The sequence below is a fragment of the Phyllostomus hastatus genome, unplaced genomic scaffold (assembly GCF_019186645.2).
Source record: "Phyllostomus hastatus isolate PE091 unplaced genomic scaffold, TTU_PhHast_1.1 phas_contig_148, whole genome shotgun sequence".
Classification (NCBI taxonomy): Eukaryota; Metazoa; Chordata; class Mammalia; order Chiroptera; family Phyllostomidae; genus Phyllostomus; species Phyllostomus hastatus.
Window position 1 is genome coordinate 3,216,508 of NW_025333607.1, and position 27,886 is coordinate 3,244,393.

General features: G+C 54.3%; 1 protein-coding gene across 1 annotated transcript in view; it reads left to right on the forward strand.

Annotated features, from left to right (window-relative positions):
• Nucleotides 1-3,102: 3,102 nt before the first annotated feature.
• Nucleotides 3,103-27,886, forward strand: part of GNG4 (G protein subunit gamma 4) — a 50,112-nt gene continuing 25,328 nt past the window's right edge. Inside the window, exon 1 of the mRNA XM_045817361.1 lies at nt 3,103-3,235. The gene's annotated coding sequence lies outside the window, so the exon portion shown is untranslated. The remainder of the gene's footprint in view (nt 3,236-27,886) is intronic.

A 27,886-nucleotide genomic window follows, 5' to 3' on the forward strand; every position in this document is an offset into this window, starting at 1 on the left:
AGTTGCATTTTTATACAAGAATAATGAACTATCAGAAAGTGAAACTAGGAAAACAATCCCATTTACAATTGCATCAAAAAGAACTTAAGAGTAAATTTATCCAAGAATGTGGAAGACCTGTACTCAGAAAATTGTAACACACTGAAGAAGTAAATTGAAGAAGATACAAATAAGTGAAAGCACTACCGTGTTCATGAATTGGAAGAATTAAATCATTAAAAGCCCCATCCTATGCAAAGCAATCTATCGATTCAACACAACTCCTATCAAGATATCAATGGCATATTTCACAGAACTAAAACAAATATTCCAAAAATGTTTATGGGAACACAAAAGACCCCAAATAGCCACAGCAATCTTGAGAAAGAACAAAGTGAGAAGAATCATGCTACCTGATACCAAACTATACTACAAGTCCATAGTAATCAAAACAGCATGGTACTGGCATAAAAACAGACACATAGATTAATGGACCAGAATAGAAAGCCCATAAATAAGCCCACACCTTTATGGTCAATTAATGTTGGACAAAGGAAGCAAGGATATACAATGGGGTAAAATAAGGACAATCTATCAATAAATAGTGTTGGCAAAATTAGATGTGTGCAAAAAAAATGAAACTAGATCACCTTCTTACACCATTCACAAGAAAAAACTCAAATGATTTAAAGACTTAAATGTTAGACTCAAAGCCATAAAAACTCTTGAAGAATACATAGGCAATAAAATAGTGGACAGTTATCATAGCAGTATTTTTTTTTGACATATCTCCTCAGGCAAGGGAAAGAAAAAAATAAACAAATGGGACTACCTCACACTAGAAAGTTTGCACACAGCCAGGGAAACCAGCAATAAAATGAAAAGACAATGCACTGAATGGGAGATATGCCAATGATATGTCTGATGAGGGGTTAATGTCCAAAATGTATAAAGAACTCATAAAACTCAACACCAAAAAAAACAAAGAATCCAATTAAAAAATGGGCAAAGCACCCGAATAGATGCTTCTCCAAAGAAGACGTACAGATAGCCAACAGACATATGAAAGGATGCCCAACATCACTAATTATCAGAGAGATGCAACTCAAAACCACAACGAGATATCCCCTCACAAGGGTCAGAATGGCCACCATTACTACGTCAGCAGTCAGCAGGTGCTGGCGAGGACGTGGAGAAGCGGGAACCCTGGTGCACTGTTGGCGGGGATGCAGACTGGCGCAGCCGCTGTGCAAGGCGGTATGGAGTTACCTCAAAAAATTAAAAATGAGCTGTCTTGTGACCTAACAATTTCATTTCTGGGAACTTATCCAAAGAAACAAACAAACAAAACAACCAACTAATTCAAAAAATATATATATGCAACCCTATGTTTCTTGCAGCATTGTTTACAATAGCCTAGACTTGGGGGCAGCCCGAGTGCCCAGCAGGAGATGCGTGGATAAAGAAGCTGTGGTAGATTTACACGATGGAGTACTGCTCAGCGGTAAAAAAAGAAGGGAATCTTACCCTTTGTGACAGCACAGAGAGACCTGGAGAACATTATTGCTGAGTGAAATAAGCCAGTCAGAGAAAGACAAATGCCTTATGATGTCACCTAAATGTGGAACCTAGTGAACAACATAAGCTAACAAAATAGAGACAGAATCACAGCTACAGAACGGACTGACAGATGTCAGAGGGGAGGGGACTTGGGGGACTGGGTGAAAAAGGTGGAGAGAGGAAGCAAAAAACAAAAACTCACAGAGACAAGGGCGGCGAGGTGATCTCGGAGGGCAAGGGGTGGGGGCGGCAGAGGAGGGTAAGGGGGCATAAAATGGGACGGAAGGGGACCTGACTGGGGCGGTGAACACACAGCACAACACACGGATGACGCATGATAGAATTGCACACCTGAAACGTATGTAATTTTACTAACCAACGTCACCCCAATAAATTCAACAAATAAAATAAACCCAGCCATATCATAATTACATAAAAGTAAACGACCTAAACAGTCCATTCAACGGCACCGAACGTGTCTCAGGCTGAATAAAAAAAGCCAGACGCAGGTCTGCGCCGAGCCTCGCCTGGTCCCCACGAACATCGGGCGTGCGTTCCCGCCTCTGAGACGCGGCGGCTCTCACTCTCGGGGCGGCCCTCCGCGGCCCGGCGCCCCCGGTACTTGCCGTCACGAAGTCCGGGCGGCCTGTGCCTCCCCTGTAAGTGCCAGTACGCACAGGTGTCACCGCCCCGGGCGACGGGTGGGGGGATTTTACGCATTCCCAGGTGCTGCGTGTGAGCTGCCGCGCCCAGCCCGGCGAGTCGCTGGACCGAACCCGCAGGTAAAGGGGGCTGCGGGGGGCTGCGGGAGGCTCTGGTCGCGGAACCCGCGAGCACCGGTTCCCCACCTCCCCTCCCCCAGCCTGGGCGGCGCGCGCTGCAGGCGGGGTGCCGGGCGGGCTCCAGGCCGAGGAGCTCGGCGGGTCGCGGGGCCCGGACAGAGGGCGAGGGGCGCTGGGAGCCAGACCGGGGGCGCAGGGTGCGGGGATGGAAGGCGGGGTCCGGGGCGCAGGCCGAGCGAGGAGCGAGGGGAGCTGAGAGCCGGGCGGGGGATGCGGGCCGAGCGGGGTGGCAGTTTAGGGGGCGAAGGGCGCGGGCAGCAGGGCGCCGGCCGCGGGCGGGGCACGGGAGGCGGGGCGCGGGGGGCGCGGAGCCCCGGCGCGGGAGCCCCGGTGACGCACCAGTGACGTCGGCGGCGGGCGGGATTTCCCAGCCCCTCCCGGGCGCCCGGGGAGACCCCGCTGCGGAGCGGCCGCGACCACCGCGGAGGAGGGAGGCGGGGCCGGGTCGCGCCTCCGAGCGGTGCGTAGGGCCCAGCGGACAGGCGCTCGGCGTCCGGCCGGCCTCGCTCGCTGCCCCAGGCTCAGCCCCCGCTGCCTCTCCAGGGCGGGCGAGCGCTGACGGGCTCCCGCCCGCCGCCCGCGCCCACGGGGACGATGCCAAGCGGCCTGGCCCCCCGCGCGCGCGGCACCGGAGACAAAGCCCGCGCGTGAGCGGCGCCCGGCGAGCGGCGGCGGGGCTGTGCGGACCGGCGGCGTTGCCCGGCCTCCGCGGGATCGGGGGAGCTGAAACCCCCGGGGTCGGCGGAACGTCCCGGACCCGGAGGGCGGTTCCAGTGCCCGCGGCCCAACGCGCGGCCCCCAGCCGGGCGGCAGGTGCGCGGCTGCTCCAACCCGGGACCCTCCGCGGAGCGCAGGTGCGTACGGGCCGCTCGCGAGGCTCCGGAGGCTCCTGGGGGTCGGCGTCGGAGGCGGCGAGGTACCCGGGGACCGGTGTCCATATGTAGGTCACCGAGCGGTCGCTCCTGTCTCGGCAGAGACGTCCCCGTTCACAGGACCGTCAGGGAAGGGGTGGACTGGCCTGTCGGTCATTTTATTGGGGAAAAGGCTTTCGGCGAGCGCCAGCAGAAGTTCTGTTGATTCCTGACACCGGGACACCTGCCTCTCCCGGGTCTGGCGGCGACGGGCGCGGGTGTGTCCCCGCCTATGGCGTCTGTCCCCGCGGCTGGTGCTGGACTGCACTGCACTCGCGGCGCGCGCCCGATGGCTTTGAGGGGCGGTGGTCTGATTTATGCCTTAGAAATAATAACGGGAGGGCGAGGGGCAGAGGTGCGGCTGTAGAAGGCGTCCTAATTTAGGAGGATTTGCTTATTTTGTGTGTCTTGAACTAGGGTATTAGGAAGTCCCAAATGTCAAAGTCTGAGCAAGTGATAAAGTAGCTGGCGGCCCCCTGGGACCCCCCGCCCCCGCACCCCCCCCGGTTCTCCTGGCTTGCTGTTCCCTCCCGGGGCTGTGGAACGCTGGTCACAGCCAAGGCCTGCCGGGCTGCGCTCACGTCCCCGCGAAGACGTGCCAGTGCTGCCTTCCGCTCCTCGGTCCTCCAGGGGGACCGGAAAATCCGGGGGCAGGCGCCTCGGAGCTGCCCGAGGAGACCTCGGCTCTGCGCCGGCCCCTGGGTTCTTTGGGGAAACCCTTTGCCTGCCCCGGGCGGGAAGGCAGCCGCGTGGCCCTGACCCTGCTCCCCGCAGAGGCTGCGGCGGGAACGCGGAGGTGGAAGGCCTTTCAGTCCCGAGAAAGGAGCCCCCGGACCTGTAAACCGGGCCTCCTTACCCAAGTGTGAGGCTGGCCCGCCTGCCAGCCATTGGAAAGGGTGGGCGCAGCACCAGTCGGTGTCGACGCCAATGCACACAAGGTGTGCCGGGTGCTTTGCTAGTTGAAGGAGCAGCCGCGCTGGGGTTATCAGGCTGAAGTGACCGTTTGGGACAGTGGCCTTCGCGTTGGCCCCTCCGCGGCCGTGGCTGCAGTCTTCAGCCTCCCGTCAATCAAAGTCCCCGGAGGAAGCGGGGTCAGCTGAGAAAGGGCACAGCAGAAGGGTCGTTCCCACTGGCCCGGGACCGGCTGGGCCTCGCCTTGGTCCATGGTGGGAAAGCCAGGAAAAAGCTTTCACACGTGCATTTTACAGTTTTCGAAATGAAACTGGCAGCCCTCGAGCACCCAGATCCCCGCACTTTCTTGGGTGGGAACTCGGACACTGTCGCCCCCGGCCCCGGGGAGCAAGTACCAGGTGGCTGTCTCCGGAGGTCGGGGCGGGGCTTCGGGAGCTCCCGTGTGTAACGCGGCGCTCACACACACTCCCCCACGCACACGCGCGCGCGCACACACACACAACTACCGCTTATGTCGGAAGGCGACCAAGTGGCTGAGAAATGACTGACGAGTCAGTCTCATTTATGGCCACGCCTCACTCTCACATTTTCCTTAGTTCCTCTCGTTTTTGTTCGACTTGAAGAAGGGAGAACGCCTAACACGCAATACGCTTTAATTGCCCTTTTTCTTCATGGAATTTTGAAACAGCATCTTTAAGACAATTACCTTTGGGAGCATATGCTACTGTCTAATCCTGCCGTTTCCTTTTTTACTCGGTATTTTTATTGGCTCTAGACATATTCAGGCATAAAGAGACTTACTATCCAGGTAGAGAGATCATTTATTCAGTTTTTGTAAACCAGAAACTGAAATTTGACTTCTTTTATACACCAAAAGTACTATGAAATATTCTTTTAACAGGAACCAGGTTGTTTTAATGGAAAATTATGGGAGATAAATGTAAGAAAAAGGAACACCAGGGATCAGTTATAATATATAAAAGTTAGCATGGCACTACTGCAAGTTTTCAGCCAGCCGATGGAAACCACATGAAGAATAAAGCAGACGTCTTAAATAAATGATCAGAAGTGAAAACAGACGCAAATGAAATTTCCACTTGGGGGAGGGCGTGGAGGCAAGAAGCGCTGCTGAACAAGAGTGCCTCAGAGAAGGCAGTGCGGACGCCGAGGACATCCGTCCAACAGCGAGCGGGACCTCTCCCAGCCGCTGGGTCAGGGGGCTTCTGCGAGGCCAGATGGCGGCCGGGTTGTAACCAGCGTTCCCGGCGGACCTCGGCCCACAGTGGCAGGTCTGGTGCCGATGGGATCGTGGGCGTGTTGGAGGCATGGTGCTTGTGCGGGGCCCCAGGTGTCCAGGAGGCGAGGAGGTCCTCGTGGCTGTGGAGAAGCCAGTGTCCCCGAAGCCCTGAGGGTCCCCGGTCAGGGCCCAGCCTGGGAGGAGCCCAGGGAGCGGGCAGTGGGGGCGGGAGGGCCTGGTGGGTGCATCTCGGAGGTGGTCTCATTGATCCTCACACCACACCTGCGAGCTTCCCCTTTAGCAAAACGTAGGGTGTTCGGTGGAGAGCGGTGGTGACTTTCACCTGACCCAGGACAAGCGCACGCACCCAGAAGTGAGAGCGCGGAGCCGCGGGGAGAGGAGGAAGGGGTGCGCGCCGGGACAGGCGCCCCGGGCGGTGCGTGCTCCTCCCCCCCGCTGGGCTCCCATCTCTCGGCGGACCTTTGCTCCCTGGGGGCTGGGGAGGAAGAGAGAAGAGATCGGAGAAATGCTTCAGCCTCCCGTGGGGCCCAAGCGCTCTCCTCCCCCACGACCGAGTGGGTCGCGGAGGACAGCCCTCCACCCACTCGGTGCGCCTCTCTGCTTTTCCCGCCCGCCCCTGTGCGTCCCGGTGCTCGGTCCAGTTCGAAGCCAGGGGCCCTCTCGTCCACCCCTGCCCCGTCGCCACCAGAGGAGGAGCCAAGGACAGCAACGGGGAGGACGGAAACATTGTCCGTTGTTTTAAGAGCTCTTGTTGGATGGAACACCTTCGCAACCGCGGCGGAAGGTGTGGCCGAGACAAACACGCGTGCGCCCCCGCCCCGCTCCCCTCGGGTCGGAGGCCCGATAGGAGAAATGGGATTGGAGAGCAGGAAGGAAAGAGCTGGGGGTCCTGGCGTGGGGGTGACAGCAGAGTGATTGGGGGCGGGGTGCTGAAGGCTGCCGGTGGTTCTCCGGCCCAGATGGCTGGCTCTGTGGCTCAGGCCCTGACGCGGCTGGAGGGCAAAGGCCCAAAGGTCTGCTTCCAGGTCAGGCACCAGAGCCCGCCTTCCCATGCCCAGAATCAAACCGTGAACACACTTTGCAAAGAGCTGCCCCCCGCGCGACCCCCACAATACCCACTGCCCTTGCGAGGCTCCGGCAGCCCAGGACCCCTCCTATCTGTGGCCCCCTCACGGTGACCTCCAGCTTCCCTTTTTCTTGGCCTGCGCCAGCGTCCGCGCCAGGCCGGGAAGGGTGTCTCTGTGGTGTCTGTCCAGCCTGGTCTGGGGCCACTGCCCTGTCACTCGGGGCACCTGCTCTGCGTACCCTTGACCGAAACAGGAGGGCAGGATGGAAACCTTCCCTCTGCCCTCTGAGGTTCCCTGTCTGCAGCCTGGGAATAAGCTACAGCAGGGGAGATTAACAGCAGAGAAGGGTGGTCAACTGGGCCCCCAGGAACAGCACGGCCGAGCAGGAGGGGGAGACCCCCGCCCCCGCACTTGTGTTTTAACAGAGGGAGAGAAGTTGTGGGACGGTGACAAGGCAGAGCGGGGGCTGAGTTTCTAGGGACGGTCAGTCTGGGAAGGCAGCTAACTAACTGTCGGGGGAAACTCAGGGCAGGTGAGGGCTGCGTGGTGAGGTCTGCAGGGCACACCTTCTGCGTCCTCCGCCCTGGGACGTGCAAGCGGCATCCCTGCACGGGGGCGGGGCCTGCTGTGAGGCAGATGGGGAGGTCGGAGCGCCCCTCCTGTGTCTGCTGGCCCTTCATTGCCCTCAGCTCAAAGCCCTCCCCGGGCCAGAGCGGTGTGTTCGGGGTGGTGCGTTCAGGTTCCCTTCCATGTCTCCAGCGGGACCTCTCCCCGGCAGTGGCGTCTGGAGCCCCCAGCCTGTGGCGTGCCAGGCCAGCGTGAGGAATCCTGCTGGTTTGATTTCTGTTCCCAGTCTTGGGGCAGTTCTGTTTGCTCATGCCCTGACAGCTGCTCTGCAGCCCGGGGCGCCCCCATCTGCAGCTGCTTGTTTATGCCTGACAGCTGTGGGCCACGCCGACCGGGGAGGGCCGTGCCCTGGCTAAGGTGACAGGTGACAAGTGTACAGGCGAACATTTGATGGGATAGCCAGTGTGACGGGAGCCAAAGGCACCGTTGGGCTCCCGGACAGCTGAGGGCAGCCTGGGTGCAGAGACACCGCCCCCCCCCACACACACACACACCGAGTTGAACCCCGAGGGAAACCCCTCAGGGACTGATGGCCACATCAGCCATGAAACTGCTGCTGCAGGGAGGTGGGATGCTGGCCCTCATCAGCTTCCCCACCCTGTTCCTGAACAGGGTTCCATCCAGCGGGGGCTGCAGCCTCCGCATCCCTAGACCTGCTGCCCCCGGGTGGTCCCACTCTGGCCCCGCCGCCCCCTGAGTTGGAGTCTCAGCACCATCCTCCTCCTCCTGGTGGGTCTGGCAGAACCGGCTCCGTGCTCGCCCTGTCCAGACGGCAGCGCAGGCCCACCGCCACCCACCAATGCTGTGCCCTGTCCCCACGTTCCCAGGACACGGGCGCTGGCCAGAAGCCCCGCGTGTCCTGCCTGGGGGCCCGGCCCCGAGCCCCAGGCTCGCTGTGCTCTCTAGTGCGTCTGATTCCGCCGAACTCCCAGCTCCTCTCCAAACCCCTCCGGTGCTGGAATCTGTGGTACTCAGTGCTGTTTGAAACGAGTTGATCGTCGGGCTGGCCGGCACAGCCTCGCTGAGCAGAAGGTGCGCTGGTCGTGGGACTTGCACCCCAGAGCCCTCCCCGTCCACACCCCGACCAGCCTCCCCGGACGCCAGCCTCTCCCTGGCTCTCCTGTGCGTTTCTCTGCTGACTGCGCTCTCCTCCGTCTCTGCCCACCACGGACGGCTCCCTCGGTGCATGGGACTTGCTGAAGCAATGGAGGAGATTCTAAAACACCGTGCGTACACCACCGTGGGAGTCCGAGGGCTTTGTTTGCGGCACCCGAGACCGGCCCCCCAGGCTGGGCCCCGGATGTTTCCCTGGGACTGCAGCACGAGTCAGACACGGCAGGCGGGCCGTCGCAGAGCTCAGGGGCACCCCTGCCCCGGGAGGACGCTGTGACAGGCACGTTCAGAGCTCTGTGGGAGCAGCGGGACTCGGGGGGGGGGGGGGGGTCCTGCCCCGGACGTCATGTCCTCAGGCCCCAGCAGTCGAGTGAGGTTTCTCAGTCCAGACAGATGAGGAAGGGCTTTCCAGGCAGAGGGACCTGCAGGGCAGAGGCCCCGGGCTGCAGGAGTGCCGGGAAGGGAGGTGCCTGTGGGAGGCTGTGCCCTGAGGACGGGGGTCCACGGCTGCCATTGGGCAGATGCAGGATTTCTTGGGTCCTGCTCTGGCCCTCTGATGCCGCGCGGGGCCACTCAGAGCAATGAGACAGAAGAGGGAGAGCAGGGAGTGCCTGCGGGTGGACTGCGGTGGGTCCCCAGGCCCTCCGCCTGCCCCTGGGTCAGCGTTGCTGGCTGAAGGCGTGGGGAAGGGAGGGGCCAATGTCCAGGGAGCCCAGGGTTCCCGTCTGGGGCTGGTCTCTCAGGGTAACACGCCCTGGCCTAGAGGAGGCAGGTGGAGGCAAGTGGGGACAGCGTGTGTGACCTGCAGGTGAGGAGGGCCGTCCGGGAGGAGCAGAGTCTGGCTGGACACAGACGGGGTCCCCGGTGCCCAGGCGAAGCCATGTGGTGGGCGACTGCCCTCCCAGGGGCGCCGAGGGGCGGTAGGTAAACACAGCGGTGGTGGTGTCGGGGCAAACCAAAAGTCATTCTGTGAAACGCACGCTCCTCCCAGTGCAGGTTTTCAGGAGGCCAGGTCCCTCGGAGGGGACGCCCGGCCCCCCAGCCCCTGGGGCTGCTGCGCCCGCCACTCCCCTCCGCTCTGATGACTCATGTTCTGTGCCCGCACGTCCAGCCCGGCCCTGTCTGTGCGCGTTGTCCCCGACACACCGGCCTCATGGGGGCTACAGTTCATCAGCCTCGGTGAGAGGAGTTTTTATTTTATGTGCTTCCCAAGCCTCTGGGTCCCCCTCTCCCTGCCCCAGGCTCCTGTGGCCCTGCTTCACGGTCACCATGGCAACCTGGATTCCCCAGGCCCTGCCCCCTCCCAACTCTGCACCTGTGTCGTGAGCTGTGCGGCACCCCTGTCCCTGGTGGGTTTCCTCACTCTCCCCTCGCCGCTCCTTCTCGGTGCCGGGACGCAGCAGTAAACAACAGCAGGCAGTGGAGGGGAGCCAGCCAGTCCTGCCCTCGCAGAATTTACACGTTAGTGGTGGGGGCGGTCAGAACAATAAGTCAGAAAACCAAAAGTAACTTAAGTAAGCAAGTTAATAAATAAGCACCTCAAACCATAAGTGCTTGGGAGACAATGCAGCCAGGAAGGGAGCCGGGGAGAGGGGCAGCTCTGCGGGGGCTGCTCCTGGAGGGACTCGCGGTGCCAACCAACCGGAGACCGAGGCGACTGGCTGGACCCGACCGTGTCTGGTGCGCCTGGAGCCCACGAGACTGGGGCAGGTGAGACGTTACAGGCCACAGGTGGTTTCTGCCCAGCCGCCCTCCTGGACAGGACCGGGATTTTGCTCCTCTGGGGCTCCTGCCGCTGCTCCCCCAGCGCAGGGCACGACTGCGTCCCCAGGAGCAGTGTTGGTAGCGTCACTCAGAGGGACAGGCTGAGCATCGCGACGCACGCAGGGCACGGAGAGCTCTCGCCTGCTTTGTGGATGCCGCAGCAGCCCAGCAGCCAGCCTCCCCACACCCCAGGGACACAGCCTCCCGAGGGGCCCCAGGAGGCTGGACCACGGACCCCCCATCACGAGATCGGGGGCCCCGCTGCTGTGGGCCTGGACGCGCCAGGAGACCGCTCGGTCAGGCTTTTTACACAGCGGCCCCTTGTCCGTGGTCTCAGTTTCCCGCAGTCAATGGAGGTCCGAAAGTATTAAAAGTGGAAAATTCCAAAAACTGACAACTCTCAAGTTTCAAACTGCGCACCATTCTGAGTAGCACGGTGGAATCTTGCACCAGCCTGCTCTGCCCCACACAGGACATGGACCGTCCCTGTGTCCAGCTTCTTTACACTGTAGATGCTCCCACCCCCGCGTCACTGAGAAGCTGTCTGGGTGACGCCGTGACTGTCAGGGCATCGCGGTGCCGGTGCCCAAGTCACCGTGCCGAGTAGTGACACCAGCAGCCGGCGCGTCAAAGACAAGCCAGGAAGTGCTCCGTGCAAGGGCCAGTGTGGGGGTTCATGCCGTCTGTGACTTCAGACTTCCCCTGGGGGCTCGGGACGTGTTCCCCGCGGGTCAGGGGCACGACTGTGTCGTGTCATGGGGCCCAGCAATGGGAACAATGACGACTTCACCACGCTGGTCAGTGGGGGCGGTAGACACTGCTGAGTGAGCATGCGCACTGTGTGGCTGTCACTTTCAAAACGACTGAGTGAGCAGAGCAACGAATCTGCATCAGATTTGCTGTTAAGCTTGAACGTTCCTCCGCAGAACCTATTCCGGTCATTCAGAAGGCTGCAGCTGTGGGCAACTGGTGACTGGCAGCTTCACCACGACGATGTGCCCGCTCATGCATCACGTCTTGTGCAGAGTTTTTTGGTGAGACATCAAATCACCCAGGTGACTCAGCCCCCCATAGCCAGACTGGGCGCCCCGTGACTTGGGCTGGGACCCCTCACTTCCGAGACATCCCTCCCAATCTTTACCCGCCACGTGTGGGCTTGGGACCAGCTGTTCTGCATCTCCGCCCCTCCTGCCACTCTTGATGTGGTTTCTTCTTTAAATTCCGTAGTTGCAGGACTTCCACTGTGCTCGATTTCCAATGGTTCTGAGTGACGGTTCTCCCAATGTGTAGTGTAATTTGGATGTAGTTGTGTGAGGAAGCGAGCCACGTTTACCTATGACGTCGCCATCTTGGCAGGAAGTTGTACCTGGGTAGTTTTTCCAAAACTACCTATTTTTGCCGCAGCCCCAGGCATTCTGACTCAGCAGGCCTGGGCCAGAGCGTGGGAACCTGTGTTTTACAAACCACTGAACCGGACAAGGTCTGTGCATTTGTTTCCTTGCCTGTGGTAACCCCCAAACTGTGTCGGTGTCCCCAGTTCGTTTCCTGTGCTGGCCTCACCTGCCCTGGTGGAGCTGGAGGCAGTGGCTGCCCGCAAACACCATGTGGCTGAAGCACCACCAGACCTGAGTGTCCTTTCCAGCCGCACGCATGGCCCTGTCTTCTCCCATTCTCCTCCTCCTGGGCAGCCAGCTGTGCGCCCTGAAGGACCACTTCTGTGCAGAGCGCGGTGACCCCGAAGGACAGACCCGCCCGCCTCCCCTTCTGCCCCTGGCAGCAGCAGCTCTGCAGCCTGGGCGAGCCTGCCTGCCCCTGGTCTGCTGGGAGTCAGAACGGGCGTTGGCCCTGATGAGCCGGGAGTGCGTCTGCGTGCCGTGTGCTGGGGTGGAGCTCGGAGAGGAGCACAGGGAGGTCCCCGCGCCTGAGACTGAAAATCTCATGGGGGAGGCGGATGACTCCAGCACAACGTGGAATCAAGCACAGGTTCCTCCCAAACCGTATGGGACGCGGAACCCAGCCTTGGGCAGGGAAGGCTTCCAGAGGGCTCAGGATTTGGCCAGAGGGAAGGGTCGGGCTGAGCCAGTGGGTGGCTTTCCAGGCTGAGTTTCTGCTTGAGCAAACGGCATTAATAATTGCCACGGTCTGGCTGTAGCTGGGTCCAGGGGTTCCTGAAAGGTGGGTAAGGCGTCGGCGATGGGAGACAGTCGACAACACGACTCAAAGGACAGTGATGCTCTGTTCCGTTTATTGCAAGCACAAGCAGGTTTTTATACTTTCATTTTTGGTAGTGATTAACATTTGCAATCAGGTGAAGCAGAAAAAAATTAATACAAAGGTAACCAGGAAAAGTACGAAAGTTTCCATAGATTCAGTTATATTAAACAAAGATTGTTTTGACCAGGAGAGCCATAAATCAGACAATTAGAAATAGCTGTACGTAGAGTTTGAATGTCTTATTGTTTTTTAAAGTTCTCAGAATTTGTCATGGGGCAAAAGGATACACTAGATTGAGTAGAGGTTATAGGAAATTTATTATAAGGCCTTTGTGATGTTTAACTTAGCTATTTACCTTTTCTGTCTAAAATGTTTCTGTATGTACCATGGACTCTGACTCCCTGGTAACTGTTTCTATGTGCTTAGTTTGTAACAGCTAACCAGCTTCTCTTATTTCTTTGCCTGCCTAACTCTAATTGATATGTATTCCTACTCAAGGTAAAGGAGGGGCTGTTACTCCAACAACTTTTAGACATTCAGGGGCTATTTTATTAGAGGGGATTTTGTTCTCTGGTCAAGAAATTATTTTGTACAACTTCATTGGAATTATGCAAATCAATAAACCTGAGATACAGGTGTCTAACAATCCAACCACCTTTTAATCACCAAAACAAACATGTAAGGAGGGATGGACAGGAAATCCAGCCACAGTAAACCTTTTTTGTTCCTTAGTTAATAAACACCAGGGAGGTCTGCTTCGAGCTAGCCTTTCCATGAAATTTAGACTATTATAAGGCACTTGGACTCTATCCTTATTGACTATTCTAATGCCACCCTCATTATATGCTCCTGTATAAGGCAGTGGGGGATCTGGAACCCTCTGGAGACTATTAGCTCCTCTTGGGGGATACCATAATTTGCCATTAATCTGATATGCTACCCAGGGGTATCCCTGGGCTGTGGGTAGGGGTCTATATAGTTTTTTTTCTTGTTTTCTTGGAAGACCCTTTGTATCTGTGGGTAAGGAACAGGCGTGGGAAAATCTGCCAATAATTCAGCCTGTTGGTAACTGATTCATGAATTCTTTTATGGGCACAATTGGGGATAATTTCTTACTCAGGTTTATAAACACCTTGTTTAAACAATTTGGGCAGGATTCAATAGTCTAGGGAGAACTAGTTGTCCCTTTGGAATTTCCCTCAAAATCAATCATTGACTCACTTCGAGCCTCTCTCTCCTCATGGCCTGGTCTCATGGGAATCAGGGTACAAAGTAAGACCATGATTAATATCAGCAAGGAAATTATTAAGAGCAATCCCCAGGAAAATTACCACCCCCCTTTGTATGCCACGTTCTCTTCCAGGAAGGTGGATTCCTTGAATTCCCTCTTTCTACGTTGGGACCTTGTCAGACAACATGGTTGGAAGAAGGCGTGGCAAATAATAATAATAGCTGACATCTACTGAGTGCTTGCTACAGCCAGTCTCTAAGTGTCTTTTATGGTATTAGCTGTTTCGTCCTCGGCAACTATTGTGGTTGGAAAAACAATCCCCGCCCCCCCAAGAGGGCCACACCCTGATTCCTGGAACCTGTCAATGTGTTACCTCACAGAGCAGAAGAGAGTTTGCAGAGGTGGTGAAGTTCAGAGGCTTGAGATGGGGAGACTTTCCTGGGTTACCTGGTGGGCCCAGTGCCGTCACGCGTCCTCACAGAGAGGAGGACAGCAGCGCCAGAGAGACTGGAAGAGGCTGGGCTGCTGGCTTGGGGAGCAGAGTGGCCCCGAGCTCTCCCCAGAACCCCCAGCAGCTGTGGCCCAACACGCACCAGACCCTAAGATAGGAAGTTTGTATTGTTGCAAGCCGTAAGTTTGTGGCAATTTGTTGCAGCAGCGATAGGAAAAAAATATAATGATTTCTCTTCCCATTTTGCAGCTGAAGAAAGCAGGGGGTTAAGTAATGGCCCAAAGTTGCATAGTGAATGACAGCAGATCCAGGAGTAATTCAGCTGTCCGGCTCCCAGTCCTGCGCATGCCCATCTCACCTCCCAGGCCAGCCAGGGACTGAGAGGCCGGCCCTCTGGGCTGCCTGAGCGTCAGAGATGAACCCGGCATGTGGGCCGATCCGAACCTCTTCCCTGTCTCCCTCACAGGTGCTGTTTGCCCATCTCCAAACCTCCAGACCTCCACCCTGTCTCCCTCACAGGTGCTGTTTGCCCATCCGAACCTCCTCCCTGTCTCCCTCACAGGTGCTATTTGCCCATCCAAACCTCCACCCTGTCTCCCTCACAGGTGCTGTTTGCCCATCCAAACCTCCACCCTGTCTCCCTTACAGGTGCTGTTTGCCGGCCAAACCTCCAAGCCTCCACCCTGTCTCCCTCACAGGTGCTGTTTGCCCATCCGAACCTCCTCCCTGTCTCCCTCACAGGTGCTATTTGCCCATCCAAACCTCCACCCTGTCTCCCTCACAGGTGCTGTTTGCCCATCCAAACCTCCACCCTGTCTCCCTTACAGGTGCTGTTTGCCGGCCAAACCTCCAAGCCTCCACCCTGTCTCCCTCACAGGTGCTGTTTGCCCATCCAAACCTCCACCCTGTCTCCTTCACAGGTGCTGTTTGCCCATCCAAACCTCCACCCTGTCTCCCTTACAGGTGCTGTTTGCCCATCCAAACCTTGGAGAATGTGGCATCCGCGCCGGTGATAGTGGCGCTGCACGGCCACAGGCTGCTGCGGGCCTGGGCTGGCAGTGCAGTGACAATGACAGGCTGCGGGCCTGCCTCTTGGGCAGACTGCGCTCCCTCCACCTGCGTCCCCCAGGCCCCCGTGGTCTCGCCCTACTCACCGCCCTGCCCCCAACCACAGGTGTCCCAGGGGCAGGCCCATCCGAGCCCTTCTCTGTTCTCTGTCTAGGTGCGTTTGGGGTCCTGCCTTCCTGAGAGCCTTCCTCAGATAAATCAAAAGCTTCGAGTCCAGAATGCGTCCCTGAGGCCTGCTGTCGGAACCTACCGTGAAGGTGCAGGACAGAATGCCCTTGCCTGTCTTCTCCCACCCCATCCTCCACCCACCGCCCCGAGGCAGCAGCACTGAGCAGTCGGCGAGAGGCTCTGTCTGCGCCCAGAGCCAGTCCCCCCACCCCGGCTCTGGGCCCGCCTGTCCGGGAAAGGGAGGACCCCAGGTCCCCAGATGAGGTCAGAGGAGGGCTCCTCGCAGCTCAGCTCGGGGCCACCGGTTCCCATCCACCGACTGGCTGGTTGAAGGAGGGCAAGCGGCCCCTCCTCCAGCCCTCAGCTGCTCACAGGGGCACCCAGGATTCCTGCCGAGGGCTGGAACCCAGTGCACGCAGGGACCCGCTGCAGACTGAGTGTGGGTGTCTCGTGCGGAGTAAATAGCTAATTTGCAAGTGTGCATCAACGGGGCGAAAAGGAACTTAAGTGTATCGCTGAGTTCTCTATGTCTCATCTTGTGAGTCAGGAGCTGTTGGAAGTACTGCTATAAGGGAGACTGCTATTTTTATTTTGTTGTTGTTTTTTTTAACTTTAGAAGGGACCCGTAGATTCAAACCCATCAGAACCTTTGTCTGCAGAATCCCTTTCAGTTCCGGTCCTCCGTGTTCACTAACAGTGTCGTCCTGTGGATGAATCTCCCAGCAGCCTTGCTCCCGCCGCAGGGCGGTGCGTGAATGCCTGGCCTCCCCGTGCAGGCACTCGAGGCCGTCGTGGGACCGGCCGTCGGTCCCCCACGCTCCCTGCCAAAGTGGGCACGGGCGAGTGGCCAGCGGGACCCCACGTGCCCTCGCAGACCCCAGCTGCCGCCCTCTGGTTCTGACTCTCCCCCGCCCCCAGGGAGCTTCTCCTTGGCCAGAGCCTTATTCCACCTGCTCACAGACTGTGGCACTGGTCTCTGCACCTGCCCCTGTTCCCTCACAAAGACGTTGTCTGTGGGCTGGACCACGCGCCCATTCTCCATTCTTCTGGCTTTTTGCAGCCTTTCACTCACAACTTTCCCGTCTCGGGTAGAGGCCTCTTCACAACAGTGGCCAGAGCCCGTGTCCCTGGCTCACTGTCCTACCCAGAGATGTCCCACAGCCCAGCCACCCAGCGCAGGAGGACTGGCGTCACTTCAGGTGCTTCCGAGGGTCGGGTCGGCCGTGCAGACCCTGCGGTCTGTGGCTTCTCCGGCCGTGGGGAGGAGGGGGCATTTCCCTCTGCTCACCTCCACTCACTGCCGCCACCTCTGCTGCTCAGGGACAGTTCCCCCCCAAAACGACTGTATTTCGCTGTGTATAATGCGCACCCACGTTTTTTCTGCACATTATGCACGGGATGATTATACCCACTACGATACCCATGGTATGTAATCATTACACCCATGTATGATGCACATCCTTGTTTCTCCCTCAAAAAATTTGGGTAAAGAAAGTGCTCCTTGTTCACGGCAAATACGGCACTTTGCCGGGATCATCCACAGGCTGTCAACACGTTAAGGTAAAACGCGTGTCAGACTCTGTGTCTTTTTTCCTGGGAAACACACATCTGTCCAGGTTATTTCCAGGTTCATCTAGTGTGTCCCTGTCTCTTTTCTCTCTGCTGTTCCAACATTCTCCTGCATGCTGAGCTCACCTGAGCAGCGCAGGTCGGTCTGTGTCTGTCTGCACAGTGTGAAGAGGCACCGTGGAGAAATCTGTCAACACATGGGACAAACTGTCAACAGTGTCAGAGGGTAGCAGCCCTCGCAGTCAGGTCCTCTTGCTCTCGTGGGGACACCTCGCTGTCTCCGAGTCACAAATTCGTCTAACCTAGAATGAGGGCCACATTACCGTTTTTGTTTTCTGAGATCAAGCCATTCAGTTGTTACGTAGTCTCAAAAAACACAGGTGGCGGTGTCTAGCATTCTATGAACTTGCTAAGTTGTCCTACTAGTTTTACTCCTACCTGAGCTATTTTACTTGACATAATTTTGGGGGGCAAGATGACAGGCCGTTACAAAGGGTCAGAGGAAATGCAGAGGGACACAAATGGGAGCACACACCGTGTTCGCGGATGGCAAGAGTTAACATCGTTAAATGTCCACACTGCCCAAAGCAATCTACAGATTCAGTGCAATCTCTATCAAAATACCAATGGCATATTTCACAAAACTAGAACAAGTAATGCAAAAATTTATATGGAATCACAGAAGGTCCCCAACAGCCACAGGAATCTTGAGAAAGAAGAACAAAGGTGGAGGAATCATGCTACCTGGTATAAAACTATACCACAAGGCTATAGTAACCAAAACAGCATGGTACTGACAAAAAAACATACATATAGGTCAATGGAACAGAATAGAGCCCTCAGAAATAAACCCACACCTACATGGTCAATTAATGCATGACATAGGAGGCAGGAACATACAGTGGGTAAAGATAGTCTATTCATGAAATGGTGTTGAGAAAATTGGAGAGAGATGCCAAAAAAGGAAACTACACCCTGGCTGGTGTAGCTCAGTGGATTTAACACTGGCCTGCAAACCAAAGGGTCATCGGTTCAATTCCCAGTCAGGGCACATGCCTGGGTTGCAGGCTTGGCCCCCAGTAGAGGATGTGAGAGAGACAACCATACATTGATGTTTCTCTCCCTCTCTTTCTCCCTCCTTGCCCCTCTCTCTAAAAATAAATAAAATATTTTTTTTAAAAAAAAGGAAACTAGAACATGAACACCTCCTTACACCATATACAAGAATAAGTTCAAATGGATTAAAGGATTAAATGTGAGGCTTGAAACTATAAGACTCCTAGAAGCAAACATAGGCAGTAAAACCTCTAACATTTCTCTTAGCAATATTTTTTCTGATATATCTGCTTGGAGAGGAAAGCAAAAGAAAATAAACAGCCCTGACTGTGTGGCTCAGCTGGCTGGGCATCGTCCCGCCAACTGAAAGTTCCCTGGTTTGATTCCTGCTCAGGGCACATGCCTGGGTTGTGGGTTCAGTTCTTGGTTGCAGTGTGTGCACGAGGCATGGATCAATGTTTCTCTCCCTTCCTCCCTCCCCTTCACTCTAAAAATAAAATCTTTTAAAAAATAATTAAATGGGACTTCATCAAACTAAAAAGCTTTTGCACAGCAAAGGAAACCATCAACAAAATGAAAAGACAACCCACTGAATGGAATAAGATAACTACCAATTATACATCTGATAAGGGGTTAATATCCAAAATTTATAAAGAACTCATACAACTCAAAAAATTCAATTAAATAGTGGGGGGAAGACCTGAATAGACACTTGTCCAAAGAGGACATACAGATGATTGATAGATACACGAAAAGATGCTCAACATCACTAATCAGAGAACTGCAGATTAAAACCACAATGAGATATCACCTCTCACTTATCAGAACTGCTATCATCTTTAAGTCAACAAGGTTGGGTGAGCCTATGGAGAAAAGGGAACTGTCATGCACTATTGGTAGAAATGAAGACTGGTGCAGCCCCTGTGGAAAACAGTGTAGAGGGTCCTCAAAAAATTATACATGAAACTGCATTATGATCCAGTGCTTCCACTTTGGAGCATATATGCGAAAAAACTCAAAACTAACTTGAAAAAATATATGCACCCCTGTGTTCATTGTAGCATTATTTTTAATAGCCAGGATACAGAAGCAACCTAAGTGCCCATCAACAGATGTTTGGATAATGAAGATGTGGTACATACATACAATGGAATATTACTTGGCCATAAAAAAGAATGAGACTTCTAGCCAAGATGGAGGCATAGGTAGATACACTTCGCCTCCTCACACAACCAAAAGAAGGACAACAAATTTAAAAACAAAAAAATAATCAGAATTGCCAGAAAATATAACTGTATAGAAGTTGGACAACCGAGGAGTTAAAGAAGAAACATTCATCCAGACTGGTAGGAGGGGTAGAGATGGGCAGCAGGGGAGGAGAGGACTCACAGCAAAGTGGCCCCTGGAGAAGTGGGACAAGTGAGGCAGTGACTGGAGGACTGGGGTGGCCAAGGTGGTGGCTGGCAGAGTGCTCAGTCCCACATTTGGGTGCGGCTAAACTGGGAGGAACAACTGGGGAGCAAGACAGACCACACAACCCAGGGTTCCAGTGCAGGGAAATAAAGCTTCAAAACCTCTGACTATAAAATCCTGTAGGGGTTGAGGCATCAGGAGACACTCCCAGTCTCCTAGTAGAGTTTGTTGGAGAGACCCACTGGGTCCTAGGACATACACAAACCCACCCACCCAAAAATGAGCACCAGAAGAACCCAATTTGCTTGTGGGTAGGGGGAGAGAAGTGACTGAAAGCGGGGAGAGAACTGAGTGAGTGGCATTTCCCCCTCCCCCTCCCCCACACAGCCTTACTACACAGCCACCTGGGTTGCCCTGCCCTGATCAATACCTAAGGCTCCTCCCCCTACTGCATAATGGGCATGCCAAGACAAAAAAAAAAAAAAATGGCCCAAATGACAGAACAGATCAAAGGTCCAGAAAAAGAACTAAATGATGAAGAGATAGCAAACCTCTCAGATGCAGAGTTCAAAACCCTGTTAATCAGGATGCTCACAGAAATGATTGAATATGGCCACAAAATAGAGAAAAAAGTAAAGGTTAGGCAAAGTGAAATAAAGAAAAATATACAGGGAACCAATGGTGATGGGAAGGAAACTGGGACTCAATGGTTTGGAGCAAAAGGAAGAAATAAACATTTAACCAGAACAGAATGAAGAAACAAGAATTCAAAAAAATGAGAAGCTTACGAACCTCCAGAACAACTTTAAACATTCCAACATCCAAGTCATAGGGATGTTGGAAGGAGGAAAGGAGAACCAAGAAATGGAAAATTTATTTGAAAACATAATGAAGGAGAACTTCCCCAGTCTGGCAAAGGCAATAGACAGGAAGTTCAGAGAGTCCCAAAGAAGTTGGACCCAAGGAAACACACACCAAGGCACATCATAATTACATTATGCAAGATTAAAGATAAGGAGAGAATCTTAAAAGCAGCAAGAGAAAAGGAGAGAGTTACCTACAAAGCAGTTTCCATAAGACTGTCAGCTGATTTCTCAAAAGAAACCTTGCAGGCAAGAAGGGACTGGAAAGAACTATTCAAAGTCATGAAAGGCAAGGACCTACATCCAGATTACTCTATCCAGCAAAGCTATTATTTAGAATGGAAGGGCAGATAAAGTGCTTCCCAGATTAGGTCAAGTTAAAGGAATTCATTATCACCAAGCCCTTATTATCTGAAATGTTAAAGGGACTTATCTAAGAAAAAGAAGAAGGTCAACAATGTGAACAGTAAAATGACAACAAACTCACAACTATTAACGACCGAACCTAAACAAAAACAAAAACAAACTAAGCAAAAAACTAGAACAGGAACAGAACCACAGAAATGGAGATCACATGGAGGTTATCAGCAGGGGGGAGGGGGGAAAAGGTACAGGGAATAAGAAGCATAAATGGTAGATGCAAAATAGACAGGGGGAGGTTAAGAATAGTATGGGAAATGGAGAAGCCTAAGAACTTATATGTATGACCCATGGACATGAATTACGGTGGGGGAGGGAATGCTGGTGGGAAGGTGGGTACAGTGCAGAGGGGAATAAATGGGAAAAAGAAATAGGACAACCCCAATGGTCAATAAAATATATTAAAAATTTTTTAAAGAATGAAATACTACCAGCTGTGACAACAGCATGGAGAGCCCCCGAGCGGGGGTGTCCAACCTTGTGGCGTCTCTGGGCCACACATTAAATACACAAACACTAACAAAAGCTGATGAAGAAAAAAACATTTAAGTAAATTTACAATTTTGTGTTGGGCCACATTCATAGCCATTCTGGGCCGCAGGTTGGACACCACTGCGAGGCTATTGTGCTAAGTGAAATAAGTCAGTCAGAGAAAGACAAATTCATATGATTTCCCTTACATTTGTAATCTAAAGAACAATATAAACAAGCAAACAAAATAGAAACAGACTCATAGACACAGAGAACTGACTATTCGTTGCCAGAGGGGAGGGGTTGGGAGGATGGGGGAACAGGTGAAGGGGTTAAGAAATACAAATCTGGCCCTGGCCTGTGCGCCTCTGTTGGTTGGAGCACCCTCTCGTGCACCAGGAGATTTCGGGTTTGATCCCCAGTCGGGGCACATACAGAAGACAACCAGTCAGTGTTGCGCGTTCTCTCTCTCTCTCTCTCCCTCCCCCCTCTCTCCCTTCCTTTCTTTCTAAAAAGCAATGAAAAAATGTCCTCGGATGAGGATTAAAAAATAATTTATAAAGAAGTACAAATCGGTAGTTACGGAATAGTCACAGGGTGTCAATCATGGCCAGGGGAATATAGTCATTAACACTGTAATAACCACGCACGGTGCCAGGTGGCACTGGAAATATCAGGGGCGACACTCTGTAATGTGTGCGATTGTCTAACCACTATCGGTCCACCTGAAACTTACACAAAGTAGAACTGAATGTAAACTGTAATAACAAATGGCGAGACTTTGTAGTGGCCACTGCTACTCCTGCACCTGTGGCATTGGCTCAGCGAAAGGAGGTGATGCTGGGTTTTTGTTTGTTCTTCTGTATTCGATTCAGTTAATGGGTGCTGAACCATTTGCTAGGTGCCCTGAGCATACAGAAACGAATGTAGCAGGCTCTCTGCACTCAAAAGGGCCAGCCCATTGCAAAGGAAGATGAGGCAGGTTCACGATGATTTGAATACAAGGCCCAATGCCCTGAGGACGATGAGAAACCTGGGAGCATCATAGGAACGGGAGTGGCCAGCTCAGGGGAGCTTTTTCCAAGAGGCTGGCGTCGCCTAAACGCTGCTGCGAAGGGGAGGGGAGGCGGCTTTTAGCAGGAAGAGTGGGGTGGCGCAGAGATGAGGTAGCAGAAGCAAAAGTGTAACAGGGTGCAGCCAAGAGTGGGGGCCGGGCCCAAACAGGGACTTGTAACGGGGACCAGAAGAGCTTGGAGATGATTGGCTCCCCACCACAGGGCCACACCTGCCGGGGATGCTGGCAGCTGTGGCCAATTGTGGGAGGAGCCGGAAATGGGGCTGCAGGGAAGGTTAGCGCTGGGGTTTAAACAGAGGCACAGCAGCCATTGGGCGTCTCTCTTTTTGGGACCACGCGTCTGTTTAGGACTACGTGGCTTCGGTATCTTGGTTGGGACCATGAGGCTTGGGTGAGAGTCAGGGCCACGAGGCTTTGGAAGTGCTCCCTTCTGCCATGTGGAGGGTGCCAGGAGGACTGTGTGCATTTGTGGGGAACTTTAGTTCGTGTTATTTCAAATGAATAATAAATTCCTTTCCTTTTCACCGATCTCTGGCATTGAGAGAAGTCTTTCCTCTGGCGGGGGACATAATGAACCTGGGGGATTCCTTTCAGGCAATAGTATATTGCCTCGGCTGCCCTTGGCCCCCCCTTTTGTTCTGTAACAAAAGTGTGGGGGCGGGGATTCCAGGCACCGAACAGTCAGCGCTGGCAGCCAGCTCTAGGGCTGGGTTGGAATTGTGTTATTTTGAATATTATATAGAGGGAGTGGGGTGTCAATTTTTTTTAAGTCTCTTGTATTTGACATTTCAGAAGAATGAATCCAGTCGTTACCTTAAACATGGTCAAAAAGTAAAGTAACCATAACGCTTTTTCTGGACCTCTGCCTTCCTCACACAAGGATCAGGCTCACCTGTTTCCTAGTCAAGTCCCTGCGTGAAACCCCGGGCAGGTGTCTGACTTCATCACACCCAGGGACGGCACGGGCCAGTTTTGCTCTAAGAGGAGCTGCCCCGAGTCCCAAGTCCCGGGTCCAGCCCCGCTCCATGAGCTCCAGGGGGAGTGGTGAATGCAAGTGCATGGCTGCCGGATCGGTCAGACTCCAAGGGAGTCAGCCTTCGTGGAGGCGTCAGTGAGCTGTCAGGCCAGGAGTGAGCTGGGTGAGTGGCAGAAGCCCTTGAATCAAAGGAGTTGGAGGGATCAAGGCCAACAGCGGAGCGAGGCATGGGGGCAGGGTAGCTGGGTCGCTGTGGGGAGGCCAGATGCGTGGTCCCAAAAAAAGGGGAGGCCTGCTAGTACGTCCAGGTGGGTGGGGCTGGTGGGAACCTCTCCCCACCAACTCGGGCCGGGAGTTGGGGGTAGTGATTCTTCTTGTTTACCTGAAGCAAACGTGCCACTGGCTGGCAAGGAGTTTTCATCTCAGTCTTGACAAGATGTCCCCAGCCTCTCTGGGTTGCTTGAGGGTCCCCCAGAACTTATGCAGGGCCAGGGTGTGCAGACAGGTGCCCCTCTGGTCCTTGAGGCTGGTGGTTCTTGGTGTTTTTGGGTCCTGTCTGGGGCAGAGCACTGTCCTCAAGGCTGCCCCTGAGCCCTCTCCCTCAGGACACCAGGTGACCATTTGCTCTGAGGTCTTGCCAGCCCTCCATGCCTCCCCCGAGAAGGCTTTGAGTCCCCACCCCACCCCCAGCCACCTGGCTAGTGCAGAGGGCCACTCTGACCGTGGGGGTGGCTCCACTCTTCCTCCTACTTCTGGCCAAGGCTTGCCTTTTCTGTTTGTTTGTTGGCTGGGACTACTAGTTGAATCATGCAGATTGGTGAGATACAAAGGTACAGGCCTTTAAATCAATCAGTCGGCCCATTTAATGGCATCCAGAAACAATGTCCTTTCACTGTAGCATGCAGTTCAGGATCTCCTTAATGTATATGTACCACCCTCTTGCCAGCAGGAAATACAAGCTCTGTCCAGAAGGTATCCAGCCATGTAACATGAAAAATAGAGACATTTACTGAAGAAGATACAAGATTCAAGAAACGTTGCACGTAGGACAATGACACCTGAGTCCCCTTCAAAGCTGATGCCTTGGCACCTCACACAGTTCTCCCAGTCACCATCAACTGCCCCGTCGTTTTTTCCTGAATCTCGTCAACAGTCTGAAATCTCTTCCCTTTCAAAGGTGATTCTGGTTTGGGGAAAAGCCAGAAGTTGCAGGGCCCCAAATCTGGGAGCTAAGTCACTTCGGTGATTTGATGTTGCACCAAAAGACTCTGCACGAGATGTGGTTCATGAGCGGGCACATTGTCATGATGAAGCTGCCAATCACCAGTTGCCCACAGCTGCGGCCTTCTGAGACATCTGAATAGTTTCTATGGAGGAATGGTCAAGCTTAACGCAAAATTTGATGCAGATTCATTGCTGTACTCGCTCAGTCATTTGGAATGTGACAGCCACACAGTGCACATGCTCACTCAATGGGGTCTGCTGCCCCCACGGACTAGTACAGTGAAGTCGTCATTGTTCACGCATGAGTGTTCAAGTCCACTCCCCTTGGCTGCCAGGTTACATCGATGTTGCGCAAACCATTCTTGTTATATCGACCATGCGTCGACCATGGCTTTTCTCGACCATGTCCAGAAAAGACCATGGCTGGACTTTTCTGGACAGACCTCCAACTGTGAAGCCGGCAGGAAGGCTCCACATGTACTTGCTTGTCTCGTTGGTGTCAGTTCTCGGTTCACATGCGAGCACTGAGAATGAAGCACAGGAAGAATTCGGTGTATAAATGTGAAGGCCAAGTGCATTCATTCCCTGGGGCTGCAGTAGCAAACTACCATAAGCTGGATGGTTTAAAACAAAAATAAAACCAATTTATTCTCTCTGGGTTCTGGAGGCCAGATGTCCAAACCAGCATGTCAACACAGCCGCCTCCCTCTGAAGAAGTTTCTGGTGGCTCCAGGTGTTTTTGGTTGGTGGCTATTTAACGCCAAACCCAGCCTCATCTGCACTTGGCCAAGGCACTTATTTGCTCTACCCTGAATTCTTCCCCACTCAGCTCAGGGTTTTGGAAGCAAAAGTTATAAAGACTCGGACCTTGTCTGTTGCTAGCACGCCACACCTGTCCCTCTGTGAATGGGGGGTGGAGGGATTGGACGGGTCCTCAGAGGATGTCTAGGGCAGTGAAACTACTCCCAGAGAGCAAAGGCAAGGGGAAATAAATTACATACACACACCTCTGTCTCACACACACACACACACACACACGCATGCATGTCACACATCCCTCACACACACTTCTCTCTCTACCTCTTTCTCTCTCAAACACACTCACACAATGTAAAGTAAAATCCTGATACTTTGGCACAAAATCATCTCTCTCTTTTTATGAGATCATTTATCCAGAAATGAGAAAATTAATTGCCCTTCAAAATTTTACAAAAAATGTATTCTTCTCGAATAAAGCACCGAGCTGAAAGACGGCAACATCCGTCCTTTTCTGTTAAAAATTATGTGGAAAACTCAGAAGCATCATTTTTCTCTGTCCCTACCCACTTTGTAAAAATCACTTTTTCCATTGAAACAATGTCATGTCGTGCAAAAGGGCCTCGCAGAGACTGGCGGGGAGCACGGCGCCTTCTTGCTCTGGTCCTTCTTGCTCTGGTCGTGCTCCGGGTGGGGAGGTCTCTCCTCTCCGCCTCATCCGCCTGAACTCGGAAGCAGGTCACTGGCCTGGTTCCGCAGGTTTGCAGCTGGAGAGGGGTTTTCCCTCAGGACGAATCACCTCACCCGCACTTGATTTACACTCGATTTAGGGGAGATTTCGATGAGATTTCGGACTTGGAGTTGATGCGGACAAAGACTAACGTTTAGGCTGTTGGGATGGGTGTGAATTTACTTTCCATGTAAGAAGGACATGAATCGGAGGGGTCCAGAGGCCGGAGTGAGGGGCTGAATTGTGCACCCCATCAAATTCAGAATGTCACCGAATGTGACTGTGTTTGGAGACAGGCCTTTAAAGAGGCAATTATGGGGTCGTGACACACTCTGACTGGGGCCCTCAGAGGAAGGGACCAGGACACAGCCCCTCGCCGAGGGGCTCCGCGTGCGGACACAGAGAGGGTGGCCACCCGCAGGGCCAAAGAGAGAGGGCTGGGAGGAAGCAGCCCTGCCCCTATCTGGCCGGAGCTGGGACTTCTGCTCTCGGAACTGCGAGAAAATTCGTGTCCGTTGTTGGGCCGCCCAGGCTGTGGTTCTCAGTTAGGGCTGCGGCCCAAGCCGGGTGTCAGTGCAGCTGGGCAGGACCAGGGACGGGCCTGGAGGAATGGGGGCCAGCTGTGTGTCTGGTGTGCGTAGCAGGTTCAGGACCCTCACCCCTGCTCTGAGAGCCTGGCCTGGCCCACCACCTAGCTCTGTTTCCCTGATTTGCAGCTGTAACAAATTGCCACAAACTTAGGGGCTTAAAACAACACAGATTCGAGTTTTGCTGTTCTGGAAGGTCTCAACAGGCTAGATTAGGTGTTGGCGGAGTAGAGGTTCCTCTTGGAGGCTGGAAGGGAAAATCCATTTTCTGGCCATTTGCAGCCCCGAGGTGCAGCACCCATTCCCCCCCTCTCCGCCCCCGGGGCACTCGGATCTCTGATGCAGACCCTGCCCTTTGGCCTCGCTCCTCCCACTTCCACTGGGCCCAGGGCACCCTCCCTACCTGCAAGTCCACTGATTCCCAGCCTGGAGTCTTAATCCCCTTGTCCTGGAACAGACCGTGAGCACAGCGAGTCAGGACATACCTGCACCTCACTGGGAAGCCGTCACTCTCCTGCCACGCCCTGGAAACCACGTAAGATGCCACGTGTCCACTGCACTGTCAGACGAAGTTGCTTCTGGTAGAAATGGCTTCCTGCTGGTAAATGGCACGTGACTGGGTGCAGCTTCGAATGCACGTCAGACACCTAATGTGGACGCCGTCCTTTGCGCTTCCCCAAGTTTTGGAGACTCTTGTAAGAGGCATGTCCCCGTGGGGCCTGGAAGCCACATGGAGACCATCCTGACCTGCTGATATGGGCCTCGTCTGGCACCTTGCTACCACCTGGGGATAAGACGGCTCCCAGGTGCTCTCGAGCTGCTGGAAGTACTTCCCAGGGATGACTCTGGTATGCTCCAGACACCGCCCTCCTGGCGAGCAGGGTGGGGCTTCACCCTCGTCCTTCTGCCTGCCCCCGTGTCCCACCGCAGTGCAGGGGCCTGTCGACAGTCATCCGTGGCCTTGCCCTGCACTAGTTGCCTTCATCTTATAAGCAGTGAAGAGCCGTCTTAGTCTGCTTGACTCACCAAAACGGATGCCACAAGCTTAAACAACGGAAATTTATTCCTCACGGTTCTCCAGGCTTGGGGTCCAAACCAAAGTACTGGAAGGGGTGGCTCCCAGTGAGACCTTTTTCTGGCTCGGAGACAGCCACCCCTCATTGGTGCTCACACGGCCTTTCCTCTGCACAGGGGGCAGGGTGGGGACCTCGGGGAGAGGGGGATCCTGTGTCTCTTCCTCTTCTTATCGGACACCAGTCCATTGTGGTGAGGGCCCACCCTTGTGACCTCACTAATCTAATTACTCATCGAAGTCCTATTTCCCAAAACAGTCACACTGGGGCTTGATGGGGAGGAGTTTAGTCCGTAACAGGAGCCGCCGGTTACATTTGTAAACATCACACGTTTTAACACCTTTTCACACATAGTCAACGCTCGGATCTATTAGCATCAGACCGACACCCGGAGTGTCTGGGCACTTCACCGGAGGTGGCCTGGGAGGTTGGGCCCCTCTCCTTGGACAGCTGGGAAGGGCCCCAGGACTTCGCAGCATTTGCCTCCCGGGCAGCAGAGACGCTTGGC